Source organism: Rattus norvegicus, chromosome 9 (genome assembly GCF_036323735.1).
Source record: "Rattus norvegicus strain BN/NHsdMcwi chromosome 9, GRCr8, whole genome shotgun sequence".
Lineage (NCBI taxonomy): Eukaryota > Metazoa > Chordata > Mammalia > Rodentia > Muridae > Rattus > Rattus norvegicus.
In genome coordinates, this window is record NC_086027.1 from 45,066,095 (window position 1) to 45,082,197 (window position 16,103).

Sequence of the window (16,103 nt, forward strand, 5' to 3'; positions counted from 1 at the left end):
TCTCATTTTGAAGGCCACCTTTAGGGACCTAAGCATTCTTGATCAGAGCGGTCTTTTATTTTTATATTTGAATACTTTAACTCTGTGATTCACTCTCTCCTGATCCACAAGATTTTCTCCTGACAGCTTACTGATCGCTTTATATGGATCTCTTTTTTTTCTTGCTGTTTCCCAACTTTTCCTTTTCCTTTTAATTGTGGAGATTTAAATGATTTGTGTCTCAGCAAGTCATCTCCAGGTTCAGGCTTTCTGAGGCTATTGGATATTGCACATCTGTTTGTTTATATCTCTGTTCAGACTGGAAGGTTATTCTTTTGTCATGCCTTCTGTAAATAACCTCGTCATTCCTTCTCCTTTGCCTTTTCCTTCTGAGACCTACCAAAGTGTATCTTGCTTTTGCTACGTGTCCCACAGTTAAAGGGGATGTCCTCACTTGTACACATCCCCAAATTCTGGATAACTTCTAATGATATGCCCTCAGGGTTAATGGCCTTTCCCCAGTTCGAATGGATCTGCTACTGAAGCTCCATTGGGTTTTTTAGTTAATCGTTGAATTTCTCATCTCTGGGATTTCTTAGATTCCATTTTGTTTTGTTTCTATTGGTTGAACCAGGCTTGTTCATGTGTTGATTCTCCGAGCCCATTGCTTGCTGACTTGTGCTCCCAAGAAGCTCACTGACCACACATGAATGTTTTGAATATTTCTTGGACAATTTGCAGACCTCTGTTTATTTGAGCTACAGTCACTGGAAATTGGTATTTTTGTCTTTAATGGTGTCCCATTTTCTTGATTCTTCCTGTTCTTTAAATTCTTGTCTTACTGTTCCTCCCTTTAAATAGCTGCATGTTTACTAACTGAAATTGGGCTAAGGTTTTGTTTGTTTGTGTTTGTTTGTTTTTCAACCAGCCCAGCTAGAGATTTTGGAAGTCCATCTGACCCTGAATGCACCATTGGTATACCTGCCTCACTTGTTTCCCTCTTGATTGACAGTGAGTCTGAAGACTATGAGTCTTTCCCTACGTCTGTTGGCTAAGCCAGCTGTCAGTTCGTGCCTCTGTAGTGCTCCATGGACAGGACCACACACATGCATATCTTCAAAGGTTTGCAAACAGGATCTCAGGATCTCATGGGAAACAAAGGCACAGGTTCACCAGTGGAGGGCACAGGTGAAATGTCCCACGGGGTCATAGTAAGGCTCCTCAGTGTATTCCACAGGGAATTTAGGATTATTAGGATTACCTGTGACCACTGCTTTAAGTCCACCCTATGGTGACTCTCCCCAGACCTTTTCCTCAATGATATGGGTGGAGTGAGGCAGAAGTAGCCTTTGGACAATGCCCCCTGAGGCCTAAGACTATCCCTGTGCTCTCACCTTGCCAGGTGACCAGCATACAGCATAGGCATTCCTATGCTGAGTCGCACCGCTTTGGGAGAGAAGTGCAGGCATGAGATAAAATCGTTACTACTTATAAAATGTTGAGTCCTCTTACATCTAAGCACACACATACACATTATGTTGAGATTTCTTCCAGGTTTCCAAAGAACCACTCCCATCAATGGATAGTTAGTCACATGTTATTTTTTTTTTTGGTGTGCATAATGGTTACAGATACATGTGTGTGCACATGCATGTGGAGGTCCTAGGTTGGTATTAGCTGTCATCTACTATTGCTGCTTTACTTGACTATTCCCCCATCATGTCTAGCCTGCACTCTCCAGAGCTCTATCTGGTTTGGTGCTCCTGTCAGCTCCTGTCACAAGCACTAGCATTACTGAATTGGGCGACTTTCAGCTTTTGTGGAGATGCTAAAAATTTGAACTCAGGTGTTCGCTCTTGTGCAGAAGGAATGTTAGTGACTAAGCCATCTCTCCAGACCCACAAGCGATGTCTGCTACTGGGCCTCTGCTGTCAAACATTGCCTTCCTTTTTTTTTCTGATAGAGTTTTAAAAAAAATATGCTTATTTTCACAGTGAGCCCATGATGACTCTGTGAAAAGGAAGCGGAAACAAGAAGAGAATGGAAGAGAGGGACTTGTTCTTCTTCTGCTGGGAGACACCAGATGGTGAAACCGTCCTAAGTGGGTCAGCGCCATCGCATGAACTTGAAGCCGGGACGGAGTAAGAGAAAGAAAGAGAAAGTTCTGCAGGTTTTGGTGCTGCCTTCTGCTTCCTGCGTGTTGTGTTGTGCGATGTTCTTTCCCATTTTGCCTCCCCCTTCTTGATACACTGAACCAAATAAATTTATCCTCCCTTGAAGTGTTTCAATAGATACCTTGGTTACAGCTAATCAAAAGTAGTTAAGATGTTCCTTTCCTATTCTCTAAGCTACAGAAGACATTTCTCTTATGGGGTTTCATTTAAAATGAAATCTGCAACCCACCCACAAAAACTTTAACTCAACATGTGTCCTGCCTACAAGATATTCAGGGACAAAGATGGTGCAGAGATGGAGGGTATGGCCAACCAATGACTGGCTCAACTTGAGACCCCTCACATGGGAGAGAGCCAACCCCTGACACTATTAATGATACTCTCAAGTTATGCTTGCAGACAGGATCCTGGCATAACTGGAGTCTCCATCTAGCAGCCAATGGAAACAGATACAGAGACCCACAGCCCAAGATTTGATGGAGCTCAGGGTGTCCTGTGGAAGAGTTGGGGGAAGGATTAAGGGATCCAAATAGGACACAGAGACTCCACAGGAAGACCAACAGAGTCAACTAACCCAGACACTTGGTGGGGGGGGGTCCCAGAGACTGCACCACCAGCCAAAGAGCAGGCACAGACTGGACCTAGACCTCCTATACATACGTAGCAGATATGCAGCTTGGTCTTCATGGTTTTCCCCCAACAACTAGAACCTGGGCTATCTCTGAATCTGTTGCCTGCTTGCCTGCCTATGGATCCTGGTCTCCTAACTGGTCCACCTTGTCTGGCCTCAGTGGGAGAGGATTCACACATACCTGCAGTGAATTAGTGTGCCACGATGGGATGATACTCTAGAGGGGACCTCCACTTTCACAGAGGAGAAAGAAGGGAATGGGGAGAGGACCTGTGTGAGGGGGCACTGAGGAAAGAGGAGAGGCTGATATTGAGATTTAAAGTGAATAAATAAGGGGAAAATGTCTTCTGATAGCGAAATTACTGACTGTGAGTGGCTCTAGATAGTTTTATAACATTCACTGAATCTCTTTCTTTCCCCTCCATACACACACACACACACACACACACACACACACACACACACACTCACACACACATACACACACATACACACACACACACTCACACAGGCACACACACACACGCACACAGACACACACACACACAAACACACATATACACACACACTCACACACACAGACACACACACACTCACAAACATACATACACACACTCACTCACACACAGACACACACATACACACACTCATACACACACACAGACACACACACACACACACACACACATACACACACACACACAATGGATCCAAGGAGGCAAGAGGAAGAATTATGAGTAAGAGGGTAAAGGAAGTCGGAGAAAGGGAAGGAAGTGAGGAGCAGACAGGAGAAAGGGATGCTGCCTGTGCAGGTAGGCAGCTGAAGCCTGACCGCAGGGCCCAGGGGAGCATGCCCTATAGCAGGGAGCACTTCGCAAGTGACTGAAGTAGCAATTAGCTACTCTGTGAATGTGCTCCTGCTGCTATGACACAATAGCATAGCTTGGCTAATTTAAAAAGTATCATTTTTTTCTTCACACTTCTGTATGTCATGGTACCAAGAAATGTGGCGTCTAGTAAGGGCTCTGTTCTTGGTTGGAGACAGTTAGGTTGTGCCCTTTGAGACAGAAATGGGGTAGAATATCCCTCTGGCCTGGCTTTCTCTAGGACAATGACTGCTTTCACAAAGCATGGCTCGGATCACTTTCTCTTCTTTATTCAGCTCATAACTCCAGCCAATGCACTGGCGCTGCTCAAGTTCAGGGTGGACCTTTCTACCTCACTTAGTCCATCTGCAAAGTCCCTTGGGGCAGGCTCAATGGTTTGTCTGCTGGGGGATTCTAGCGCCTGTGTGTCTTTCTTTGAGGATGTTTTCCCAGGATAAACCTTCATGGCCTGGGTACAGACCAGGCATATGTAATCCTGGAAATATGTACTATTTCTTCTGTTCTGCCTATGTGTAAATAAGATAAGACACTGAGGGGTGAAGTGGCTGAGAGTTCCCAGGAGGGGACAAGCTGGGGTGGCCAAGGGAGGTTTGCTCTTGTGTGTATGCCCTATGTGCCGGGCTCTGGCTCCTATGTTTCCTCTGCAGTGTCTCTCTCACATGCATGACTGTGCAGATACATTTGGCTAGTGTAAGTTCTGGAATACAGCCTTGCAAACTTTCATGCCCTCAGGGCTACTCCTGAGGTGATGAGCTGTTTACTTCTCCATCTGTGCATTCACAAGTCATGACTTTTGAAAACAAATGTCTCAATGGAAAAAGTAAACCCACAAAATGGAGGACTTTCAGCGTAATTCTGCATCTCGGCAATTTCACAATCCCAGAGTCCATTGCAGGGGCTGAAGATACATCTCAGGAGGTAGACTACTTGTCATGAAAATGTGAAGAGCTGAGTTCAGGATTTCCAGTACTTATGGAAAAGGCAGAGCATGAACGTGTGCCCTTGTAATAACCTCTGTGATAAAGGAGGTGGAGATAAGATTCTTGGAGATCACCACCCAAGCAAACTCACTAACCTGGCAAGCCTCAGGCAGGTGAGAAATCCCATCTCAAAAAACAAGGGGGATAGCTTCTAAGGAACAATATTTGAGGTTGACCTCTGTCCTCCCCGTGTGTACGTTCATACAGATGCACACATGTATACATGGTCTGTTGCCTCTCCCCCCCATGTCCTCTCACTCCACTGGTTCCTTCTGCAGTCTATTTCCACAATGTGGAGACTCATCCCGATTTGAGGAAAGTTGGGTGATGATTCATACTCGGGGAGAGAGCAAAGGATGCTCAGCTGCCGAGTCTTCAAACAGAGAGCAGATGGCAGGGACACCGCAGTGCCATCCTCTGCCTACGACAGCCACAAACAGAATAAATAATCAGCAGACGAAGAGCCTCCAGTGAGACTCGGAGACGCTGATGAGGGTCTGTAAAATCTCTAAGCCAGAGTAGTTTCTTCTGTTAGCGTCCCATTAACTGAATAATTTCTAATTTAATTAGGTCACATTTTATACCCTGACTGTGCACGAGCTAAAAGACTGCAGGTTTGGAAAACATGCTGACTAGAAAGAAAAGTAAGAGGAAACGGTAACTGTGCCAGGACCCACAGGCCAGGGCCGGCTCCGGCTGCTCTCCTCATGCAAAGCGGCTGTCTTGAAGTCCACGTGTATTGGTCAGGCCACACTGCATTTACGAAGCCTGAGCATAAATAAATTAACTAGATGTAAGTGCAGCCAGGCTCCTGCATAGAAGCGTGCAGTTAGGCTTTGGCGTTTTACCTGTTGGCTGAGAAAACATCTCTACAGGGCAATTCATCTGAATGCCTTGGGGCGTTTGGGCTAAAACAGACTCGAGATAAGGGAATGGGAGCCCATGGAGGAAAGGAGGATTTTCCTGAATACCCAGGGATGATGAGCTGTGTATCTTCATTACTTGACTTATTGCTGTGACAAGAGATGTGGCAACTTAAGGAAGGAAGAAAGGGGCCGCCTTGGCTCAATTCCAGGGCACGGTCCATCTCGGTGAGGAGGACCTCCAGTCAGGAGTATGAGGAGGCGGCAGCTGGCCCTGGGTCCTTGATTAGGAAGTTGAAAGAGCTGAATGCTGCTTCTCAGCTTACTTTTGACGTTTTATGGAGTCTGGGCCCTCAGCCCACAGTGTGGTTCCACCCCTAATTAGCCTAATTTAGAAACCCTCTCACAGACATGCCCAGAGATTTGTCTCCTAGGTAACTCTAGACCCCGTCACGTTGACAACCGATACTAACTGTAACCGGGAGGGACGGTGAGTTCTAAAAATGTATAGAGAGAAGCCTGCCCAACTGAGTCTCGTCAGTGTGTCTGCACTGGGCACCCAATGTCTCATCTGACGTCTGCGTGGCAGGGTAGATCACCAACTGAGCTGGTTAGTCACTAACTAACGTCACCCGGGGTGAAGGAGCCTCAGCTGAGGAATTGCTTCTATCAGACTGGCTTGTGGGCATGTCTGTGGGCCATTTTCTCCACTGTGAGTTGACGGATGAGGACCTGCATCACAGTGAGTGGTGCCATCCCTGGACAGGTGATCCTGGCTTATATAAGAAAGGCACCTGAGACGAGCCAGGGAGACCAAGCTAGCACACAATGTCGCTTTGTAGCCTCTGCTTCAGGCCCTGCCTCTACATTCCTGCCCAAGTTTCTGCCCACACTTCCCTCGATGAGAGACGGTGACTAGGAAGTGTAATTCAGATGGACTCTTTCCACCTCGGGGTGGTCTTGTTTTGTTTTATTTTTAATCGGAGAAAAAGAGGAGCACCAGACACCCAAGGTTTGCTTTCTTCCGTAGCATCCCATCCATGGCCCATTAGAAGTTCCACTGCCTTTACTGTCTGCTTGAGGTTTTACCTAACTGAATAAGAGCTCTAACCATTAGCTAATATCACTCCTTGAAGAGAACATGGAGTGCCGGTTTCCAGGATCTTTACAAGAATGACATGTGCCCCACAGTGCTCCGGTGTAAGAGAGGAATGAGGAAACTTTGAGCCCGTGGATATTAAGGGAGATTCAGGGACTCCCTGCCATTCACACCCACCCATCTTCCTGGTGATGGCTAATAAGCCAATTCTGGGAACGTTTCCATCTGCTACGTTCAACTCTAGAGCAGAAGGGGAGTAGCCCAGTGTCCTTGCATGACTGACAGGCACTAGTGGTTTAGAGAAGTGATCTCTAACTGTGTGAGCTCCACGTCTGGAGGCCACATCTATGACGGAGCAGCAGTGAGGTGCACGGTTCAAGCTCTAATGCCAGGAAAGGAGAAAAGTCATGGGAGGCTGGGGGATTAATGGGATTCAGGAAGCTGTAGAGCCATAGGATAGATCTTACTCTCTCTGGGTGAAGCCCACCACACAAACAGATAGAAAGGCAGATGCCAGTAGGTGCCCAGGCACATACTGGCCACACCCATATGGGCATAGACTCACACACAGACAGCAGGAAGACAGGTGCACAGGCCTACAGATCTGTGCACACAGGCATGAGAGGGCAAAAGCCAAGTTTTCAGGTCTCTGCCCTCAAAGCTTCATTTCTGTAGAACCCACACAGAAATACCATTCTTCCAGGGGACGGGTTATGTTGCTGCTTTTGACATTTTCCAACCATTTGAGGTCAGCCATTTTATGCTGACTCACAGCCCCATAAATGTCTCTGTCGGCCATGTTTAAACTGACTCTTACTGGGTATCTGTATTAACAGCATGCTTTCTGATCATAACCTGGCTCTTATGGCTCCCTATTCCCAATATGGCTGGACCTGTTAGCAAGAGTAGGGACAGAGGCACAACTCCTCACTGCTCCTGGCAGCCCGATGGTTTCCTTTAATCTTTTATGAACTTTGATTTAAATAAAGCTATATAGATCCTTGGCCACATCACAAAGAAGAATTTCAGGGTGAGCTGCCATGAAACAAGGTTATAGCATTATGAAGACAACAGAGATGGCTTAATTAGGATTTCTGTTGAATCAAAATGACCTAAAGCAGCTTGGGATTACTCCTCTTACAATTTGTGGTCCTTAATCCAGGGAAGTCAGGGCAGGAACCCAGAGGCAGGAACCAATGCAGAGGCCATGGAGAAATACTTCTTGCTGTTTTGCTCCCTATGGTTTGCTCAGCCTGCTTTCTTACACTTACCAGCCCAGGGGAAGACTACACACAGTGCCATTGCCCTCCCACATCAGTCACAATCAAACAAACGGGCAATGAAAGCTTTTCCACAGGCTAGTCTGGTGTGGATATTTTCTCAGTTGGGGTGTTTCTCTTCTAAAAGTACTTTAGCTCGTGTCAATTGACAGAAAACTAGACAACACGGGGAGCTGGGGAGATGGCTCGGTGGGTAAAGTGATTGTTTCATAAGTGCAAAGACCCACATTTCGGTCCCAGAACCCACATACAGTCAGATGCAGAAGCTGCATCTAGAATCCTAATGCTAATAGGCTGAGATAGGTATCAGAGACAACGTCTTGAAGTGCATGTGCCAGCTACCCTGGCCAATGTAGTCGTAAATGAAAAAGAGATTTTGCCTCAAACAGGGTGGGAAGACAAGGAATGAGAACCAAGGTTGTCTCTGGCTTCTTTGTACTTTGGGAAATGTGAGCACACACTCTCACACACACACACCACATATCACCACAGACACACACACTCTACATACCCCACACACACCACACACACATAACACACCACACACATACCACACATCACACACATACACACACACATACAAACCACACACACACATACACACACACACATACCACACATCACCACAGACACACACATGCTATACACACCACACACACATACACACCACACACATACCACACATCACACACATACACACACACATACAAACCACACACACATATACACACCACACACACATACTACACATCACCACAGACACACACATGCTATACACAACACACACACACACACACCACATACACCACACATCACACACATATACATCACACACCAAACACACACATACCACACACCACACATCACACACATGTAAACCACACATACCATAGACACACACACCCTCACCCCCCCACAAAACATACACACACACCACACCATACACACACCACACATCACATACACACACACATACACACCACACATACCATATACCACATGCACAACACACACATAAATGCCACACACACCCTACATACCACATACCCAAACATACACACCATACCACATATATGCACACACCACACACACACATCATACCACATGCACACTATACACTACACACACACACTACATGCACCACACATACACACATACATAGCACACACCACACACACACACACACGCACACACCCCACACACACACCCCCCACACACACACACATACCACACCACAGGAAAATACTCAGGGAAAGAATAAGCCAGGCCTGAGAGGCTGAGTGTGGACTTCTCCAGAAAGTATCTAAATTGACCATAATAGTAGGAGACTGTGCAGAGGCCTGGGGGAGCTTCGTGAATCTCATTGTCCGGTGGGTTTCTAAGAGACCCTCCCCTCCTCTACTCCCGTTTCCGTTTCAATCATTGAGACTATAGGTGTGTAGGATCACAATCTGAAAGGGAAAACCAGGAGCTGCCAGGTCTGCACCAGGGTTTCTGGGAATCTGCAGCTGGGAACTGATAAAAGTCCTTCAGCAGATGTTCAATGTGCTGGACATCTCAGCCGGTGGGAGGCCTCAACCTGGTTTTGGAGCGAGGAAGCCCTTTTCCTTTTCAGTCTATGATGCTCTGGCCTTCACAACATTAATCACCACACTCAAGGGCACAAGCTTTCTAAAACCTCACATTGGAAAAGAAGGAATCTGAGGTGAGGGAGGCCTAGTTTTCATTTCCGGGATGCACCTGCATCTGTGCTAATCCCTTTGGTCCCTGTCCCAACTGAGTGGAATAACCAATGTTTTCTCAAGTGACTTTCCCTTCAGAGACAGCTCCAGCATGTCCCGCCTCTCCCATGAGTAGCTTCTGCAGCAGCCCCTTCCTGAAATGCTTTCCCCTTTAATAAGGAGCCCGCACAGCGTGATAACCATCTGGCTCCTTTATTTCTCCGTGGATCTGTGCATGTTCAGGACTGACCTCGCTGGCCTTGCTCTTCGCTGGAAGCAATCCTCTTATTAAATCAGAGACCAAAGGAGACCCCTGATCCTTACCCCTGACCACAAGACAAGCCCGAGGCTGGTGTCCTCCTGACTTTGGCAGACTGGCATTTAAATGCCAATGACTCTCCAAGGAGCTGCGATGTGGGTGGTAGGAGGGGCATAGCTTTTTATACTTCATTTCCCACTTAGAGGAAAGAAAAGAAAACCAAAAAGTGTCAGGAAGTCCACACAAGAGCTAATGGCTGATTGAGCGGTGGGGACACTGTTGAGGGCTGGGAGCCTTCCCAAGGCACTGCAGTGACTCCCCAGTCACCGCCTGTCATCTCTCTATAAGGCATAGAGATGAGCTATGGCTACAAAACCCAAGTGCAAGAAATGGAGACCTCATCACAGATGCCAAATGCAAGAGGCATTGCAGCCAGAGTCGTCTTCTCTACTGGTGGTGGCCATATATGGTCCTTCATATTGGTTGTGCTTCGTTAGGATGAAATCTTCTTGCTTGGCAGCCAGGGCTTGGACTGGGAGGTCAGAGCACATGTCCGTTGCAGCTTCCAGAGGGACCAACCTAGAGTCTCCCACAGTGTATGGATCTATGGCTTCCTCTGGACCACCCCAGCGAGTGGGATCCATGTTTGCCTCTCCCATCTCTGCTTCCTAAGTTCCTGGATGCTGAGCATCCTCTGTGTCTGACTCTGTTTTTTGTCACTCGTTTCTCTTCAGCTTCTCCCACAGGGCTCCGAGACAGAAGCTCACACGTGTAGCAACAGCATTTGAGACCTGACCCTAGGATGAGGAATAGGGAACTTTTGAACTTCAGCTGTGGGAACAGCCCTTTCCTAGTTGCTGGTTGTCCCAAATCACCCAGTAGTCCCACACGTGCCCAGGAGGAAGCAGCGGGAGTGGGGTGGGATTGCAGCATAGGGAGGAAGGAAGGTGACTAAAGCTACTAGAAGTGTGTGCCTTCAAACAAGCCCGGCGAGCCACTGGCCATAGCTCGGTTGAGATCCAGAAGATGGAAAGAACAAGACTCAACTCCTGACAAATTCTAGGCAGTGAGCCTCAAGCACCCATGGCTGCTTCCTCTGTTGGGGGGCCCAGGAGGCTCGACCATACTTCCCACACATCTTATCCCAGCAGGCCAGGTCCTAGGCTGTGAAGCATGTTCGGATTAAATTGGGTTTGATGGCTATTCCCAAGAAGGATGGAATGAAGTCGGGACGACTTGTAGTGTATGTGGCAGTTGGGTCTGTGGTAAATGCACTAGGGGGTGGAAGGCCCTGCAGTACTCTGTGACAAACCTGCGGCTGTCTAACTGCTTTGTTTTCGGAAGTGATAGTTATGTAAGAGGGGAAAATGGTGGAATAAACTTGTTTATTCTCACAGTGTGTGAGCTCAATCACAGAACCAGGGGAAAAGGCTGGTCAGGGCAGAGCAGGTTCACATGAGATGCCAGAGCTGGAGAGGGACAGTGGAGGCAGAGATAGGTAGGTATTTAGGGGACTTGCTGGCCACTTGGCCTGGCCCCAGACCACGGAGTACCAGGCCAGTGAGAGGTCCTGTCTCATAAAAGATGGCGGCATCTTGGTGAGGAATAGATGAAGTTGTTCATTTTATACACACACACACACTCACATTCACACTCACACATACACACTCACACATACATACACATACTCACACACACATATACATGCATTACATGCACACATACTCACACTCATGCACACACACACATTCACAACATACACACATTCACACACATACTCAACATACATACTTAACACACACTCATAAATACACACTCACACACAAGCTCACACATACATGCACATAGCACACACACACACACACACACACACACACACACACACACAGAGTGGGGAGCAAAAAGGAAATTAATGGATCCGAGAACAAAGGAAGATATGGGTATTCCTTCAGCAGAGAGAGAGAGAGAGAGAGAGAGAGAGAGAGAGAGAGAGAGAGAGAGAGAGAGAGAGAGAGAAATTCCCGAGGAGAACAAGAACAGTCAGGGGTTCTTGGCTGTTCTTGGGGAAAGTCAGCCTCAGTGTTAACTTCCTGGCTTCTCTAGGTAGCGTGAACATCAAGGCTGAGGCAAAAACCCGCAGCAGAAGGGCAGAGCTGAGGCAGGAGCCCAGGCAGAAGCATCTGCTCTACTTCCCCTCAATACTGAAGGTCCAGACAGAGTTGTCTGTGCAGAGAAGGGGTCCATGGTCCTCCTTAGTGACACTTGCCATCGAACCCATCATGTTCAGGCCAGAATGTAACCAGTATCTTATGTTCAGGACTTACTCTTTGGGTTTCACTCACCTAACAATTGTTCCATTCCTAAAGCCAATTTTGCCAATCCTTTTCCCTTGTGCAAACAGGCCAAGTGATTTATTCTTGCTGCTGCAAGGTCCCATCTAAGAAGCCGCATCACAAACACGAGTACTGAATACCTCAGGACTCAGAAGCACGGGGACCTTTACTCACAGTGTGTGAGCCCTGTAGATGCCAAACAGGTCCCAGAGTAAGTTGTCTCCTCCCGAACATCCCTGTCTCCTGGCTTCTTGTACTTAGGGATTTTACATGCTGTCATATTGGATTGCCTTCTTTTTTTATCTTTTTTGTTCGTTTGTTTTGATCCTCTCAAATCTGCTCTCTTATTAGTCTTAATGAAGCATTGATTACTTCATTTCCTCACTCTCTACAAAATTTGAATTGATTTTCAAAATTCTCCAGGATAGTGCCTAACCCATCTTCCTTTTCTATTACTGTATTAGTCAGGGTTCTCTAGAGTCACAGACTTATGGGTAGTCTCTTGGTAGTAAGGGAATTTGTTGTGATGACTTACAGTCTGTAGTCCAACTCCCCAACAATGGGCAGCTGTGAATGGGAAGTCCAAGGATCTAGTAGTTGTTCTGTCCCTGTACAAAGGTAATAGATTCCAACAGATGTGCTGACCAGTAAATGCAAGCAGGCGAAGAAGAGAGAATCTTCCTTCTTCCAGTGTCCTTATATAGTGGGTCTCTAGCAGAAGGTGTGACCCAGATTAAAGATGTGTACCACTATGCCTGTATCCAGGACTTGTTTTGCCCCAGGCTGACCTTGAATTCAGAGATCTCCTTGCCTCAGTCTCCTGGGTCAAAGCTACTTTGCCTCAAGCTCTCCATGCCAAGATCCAGGTCAGAAACATGTATCTCCCAGCCTCAAGACCTGGATCACAGGTGAGCCCTCCAATCCTGTACTGTAGTTCATTCCAGATATAGTCAAGTTGACAGCCAGGAATAGCCATTACAGTTACTGTCCATGTCATGAACTGACACAAGATAATTGTCTGTCATTAGAACGTCCTAAATCTCTATAGTGTACTGTCCCCACCATTTCAGGCACATGACCTTCCTTTACTGCTCTCTGCCCCAAACTGATAGGTGTAACTCTGGAATCAGGGAGTGGTCAAATCAGATCTTTGTAAGCACTGTGCAGAAATCCTGGGGAATTCCGAAGAGACTGTTAAATATGGACGGTGCTGAAGTAAATGATAATTTTAGAAAATCCCTAAACACCTCCATTTCATGAGTCAGAATGCTAGTAGTCCATGTGTGCATGGGTGTTGTTCACAGGGAGGGCCTGGTGGTACCTTTCTAGTTTTAGGATATTAGTACAAATGGCATCTTTGTGATTATTAAAGAGTGCTGGCAGCCTAGCAAAAAAACAAAACAAAACAAAAAACAAAACAAAACAAAACAAAACAAAACAAAAAACCCAAAAATGTGTCTTGTGTAATCACAGAGACATTTAGGAAGTTAGGAAAACTAGTTACCAATTCCTGGCCCTAGGCTGCAAAGCACATTAGACAGGGTTTGCAAACACTCTTACAGAGTTTAGGATGTATTGGTCATTTTTCATGTATCCACATTGATACTTGATAAGGGCGACTTAAGAAAGGAAGGGTTTATTTGGCTCGCAGCTTGAGGCATAGTTCATCATGGGAGGAAACTCAGGGTGGTAGTACCATGAGGCAGCTGGTCACATTGCAAAAATCTGCAGTCAGGGCGGTCAGGAAGCAAGGAGAACTGCATACCAGAGCTCCCTTTGTATTGAGACCATGACTCTAGAGCACAGGATGGTGCTGTCTACCTTTAGGGGGCATCTTCCTACCTTAATTAATGCAATCTAGAGGCTCCCTCACAGAGGTACCCAAAGGTTTGTCTTTTAGGAGATTCTAGGTCCTGTTATGTTGACTATGAACATCAGCCATCAGAAGAGAACATCCCAGCTGAAAACCACGGAAGGCAGAGATCTCAGCTCTGCAACTTCACGGGCTCGTTCTCCTCCAGCACCCCTGTGATGGTAGGAACATCCCATGGAGTGGTTATCCAGCAGCCTAGCTGACTGACACCTTGATTTCAGTCTCTTCAGACTGAGCAGAGGAACCAGGACTTCCAGCCCACAGAACAATGAGATGGTAGATGAGTGGTCTTCAAAAGATATATGATCTGCTATGTTTATTTTGTTTGCTTATGGGAGTGCACATGGACGAGAGAGCAACTCGTGGGTGTCGGTCCTATCCTTTATCCTGTGGGTCTAGGGGATCAAAGTCTGGTTGTCAGGCTTGGCAGCAAGTTCTCTCACCTGCTGGGCATCTCCCCATCCCAGATTATAATCTTTGAAGTCACTGTGATGGTTTCTAATAACTGATAGAAGTCGTCTGCTCTGGGATTCACGGCATCTGTGGTAGACCAGCCTGTCCTGTGTCCCTTCCATTTGGGAGACACTCTTATGCATTCCTTGTCCAGTTCTTATGTTGCTCTCACTCAAAGCATCTGCTTAGATGATTGTTAGCTAGTTTCATCATCATCATCATCGAGAGAGAGACAGAGAGAGAGAGAGAGACAGAGAGAGAGAGAGAGACAGAGAGAGACAGAGACACAGAGAGAGAGAGACAGAGACAGAGACACAGAGAGAGAGACAGAGACAAAGACAGAGGGAGACCTGGAGTCCACATAAAAAGCCAGAAGTAAGGTTGAATTCACTTGTAAGGCCATTCACCTAGAGCCATGCACAGAGATGCCTGAGGTCTGTCTCAGCTGTCGTCCCTCAGGGTTTGTTTGTTTGTTTGTTTTTTTTTTCAGATAGTTTCTCACTGACTGAAACTCCTAAATTCACCCTCCCATTGCAGCCTCCCAGGGCTGGAGGTACTAGGGCTTGTAGCCACTTCTTTCTTTTTATGTAGATTCCACCTCTGAAACCAAGCCCCTGTGTTTGTGGAGCAAGAACTTGAGCAGTCGAGTCAGCCTTGGAGCCTCAGGTTTTAAATACTATTTTACGAGTGCTTTTTATCTTCCTTGTAAATTTGTTAGGAGGTAAACAGAGCTTAGTTTACTGGTCTCAAAGTTTCCTAATTTAGATCTGGTTTTGCTCAGCCTCCTGTGAACCAGTAGATTCAAACCTTGGTTTTGTAAGGGCAAGTTCTAGAACTATTATATTCTTCTGAAGCAGGCTGGCTCTCTCGTGAATTTTTCTGAATCCTTGTTGTCTTTTTTCTTCATATGTTAATAATCCATGTTTCTTGTATGCTTTTTTTATTCCCTTATCTCATTGCTTGCTTTTTCTTTGCTTCCTAACTTGGGATTAGATATCCATCACAATGTCTCAGGCACTGAAGAGTCCGATATAATGACACCCCTCTCCTACTCTGTCCTTCAAAGCCAGGCCGTGGTGGAAGATCAGTTCCACATTTCCTGGTGTGTGCTTGAGCCTCCTGAGGCAGTGCAAGGCCAGCCTGGGAGACTTACACTCACTGTGATATCAATGCCCTTCAGGGCCCACATTGAGACTGAATTCCTTTTTCTCCTGTTTTCATAGTCTCTGCTAACAATCTTGGGATCCTGGATTACAGCTAGAGAGACACTGTACCCCGGACACCTTCCCTGACTCCCCAGTTCTTGAACCTTCAGTAAAACTTGGTTTCTATCTTGCTCGATCTGCCCTCCTTTGAAGGCTTGTGTGAGTGTGTGTGTGTGTGTGTGTGTGTGTGTGTGTGTGTGTGTGTGCGCGTGCGTGCACACACGCATTCATGTCTGTGGAGGTCAGAGAACAATATCGGTTGTTCATTAGATACTGTCCACCTTGGGTATTTGTGATGGTTTGTATATGCTTGGCCCAGGGAGTGGCACTATTAGAAGATGTGGCCTTGTTGGAGTAGGTGTGTCA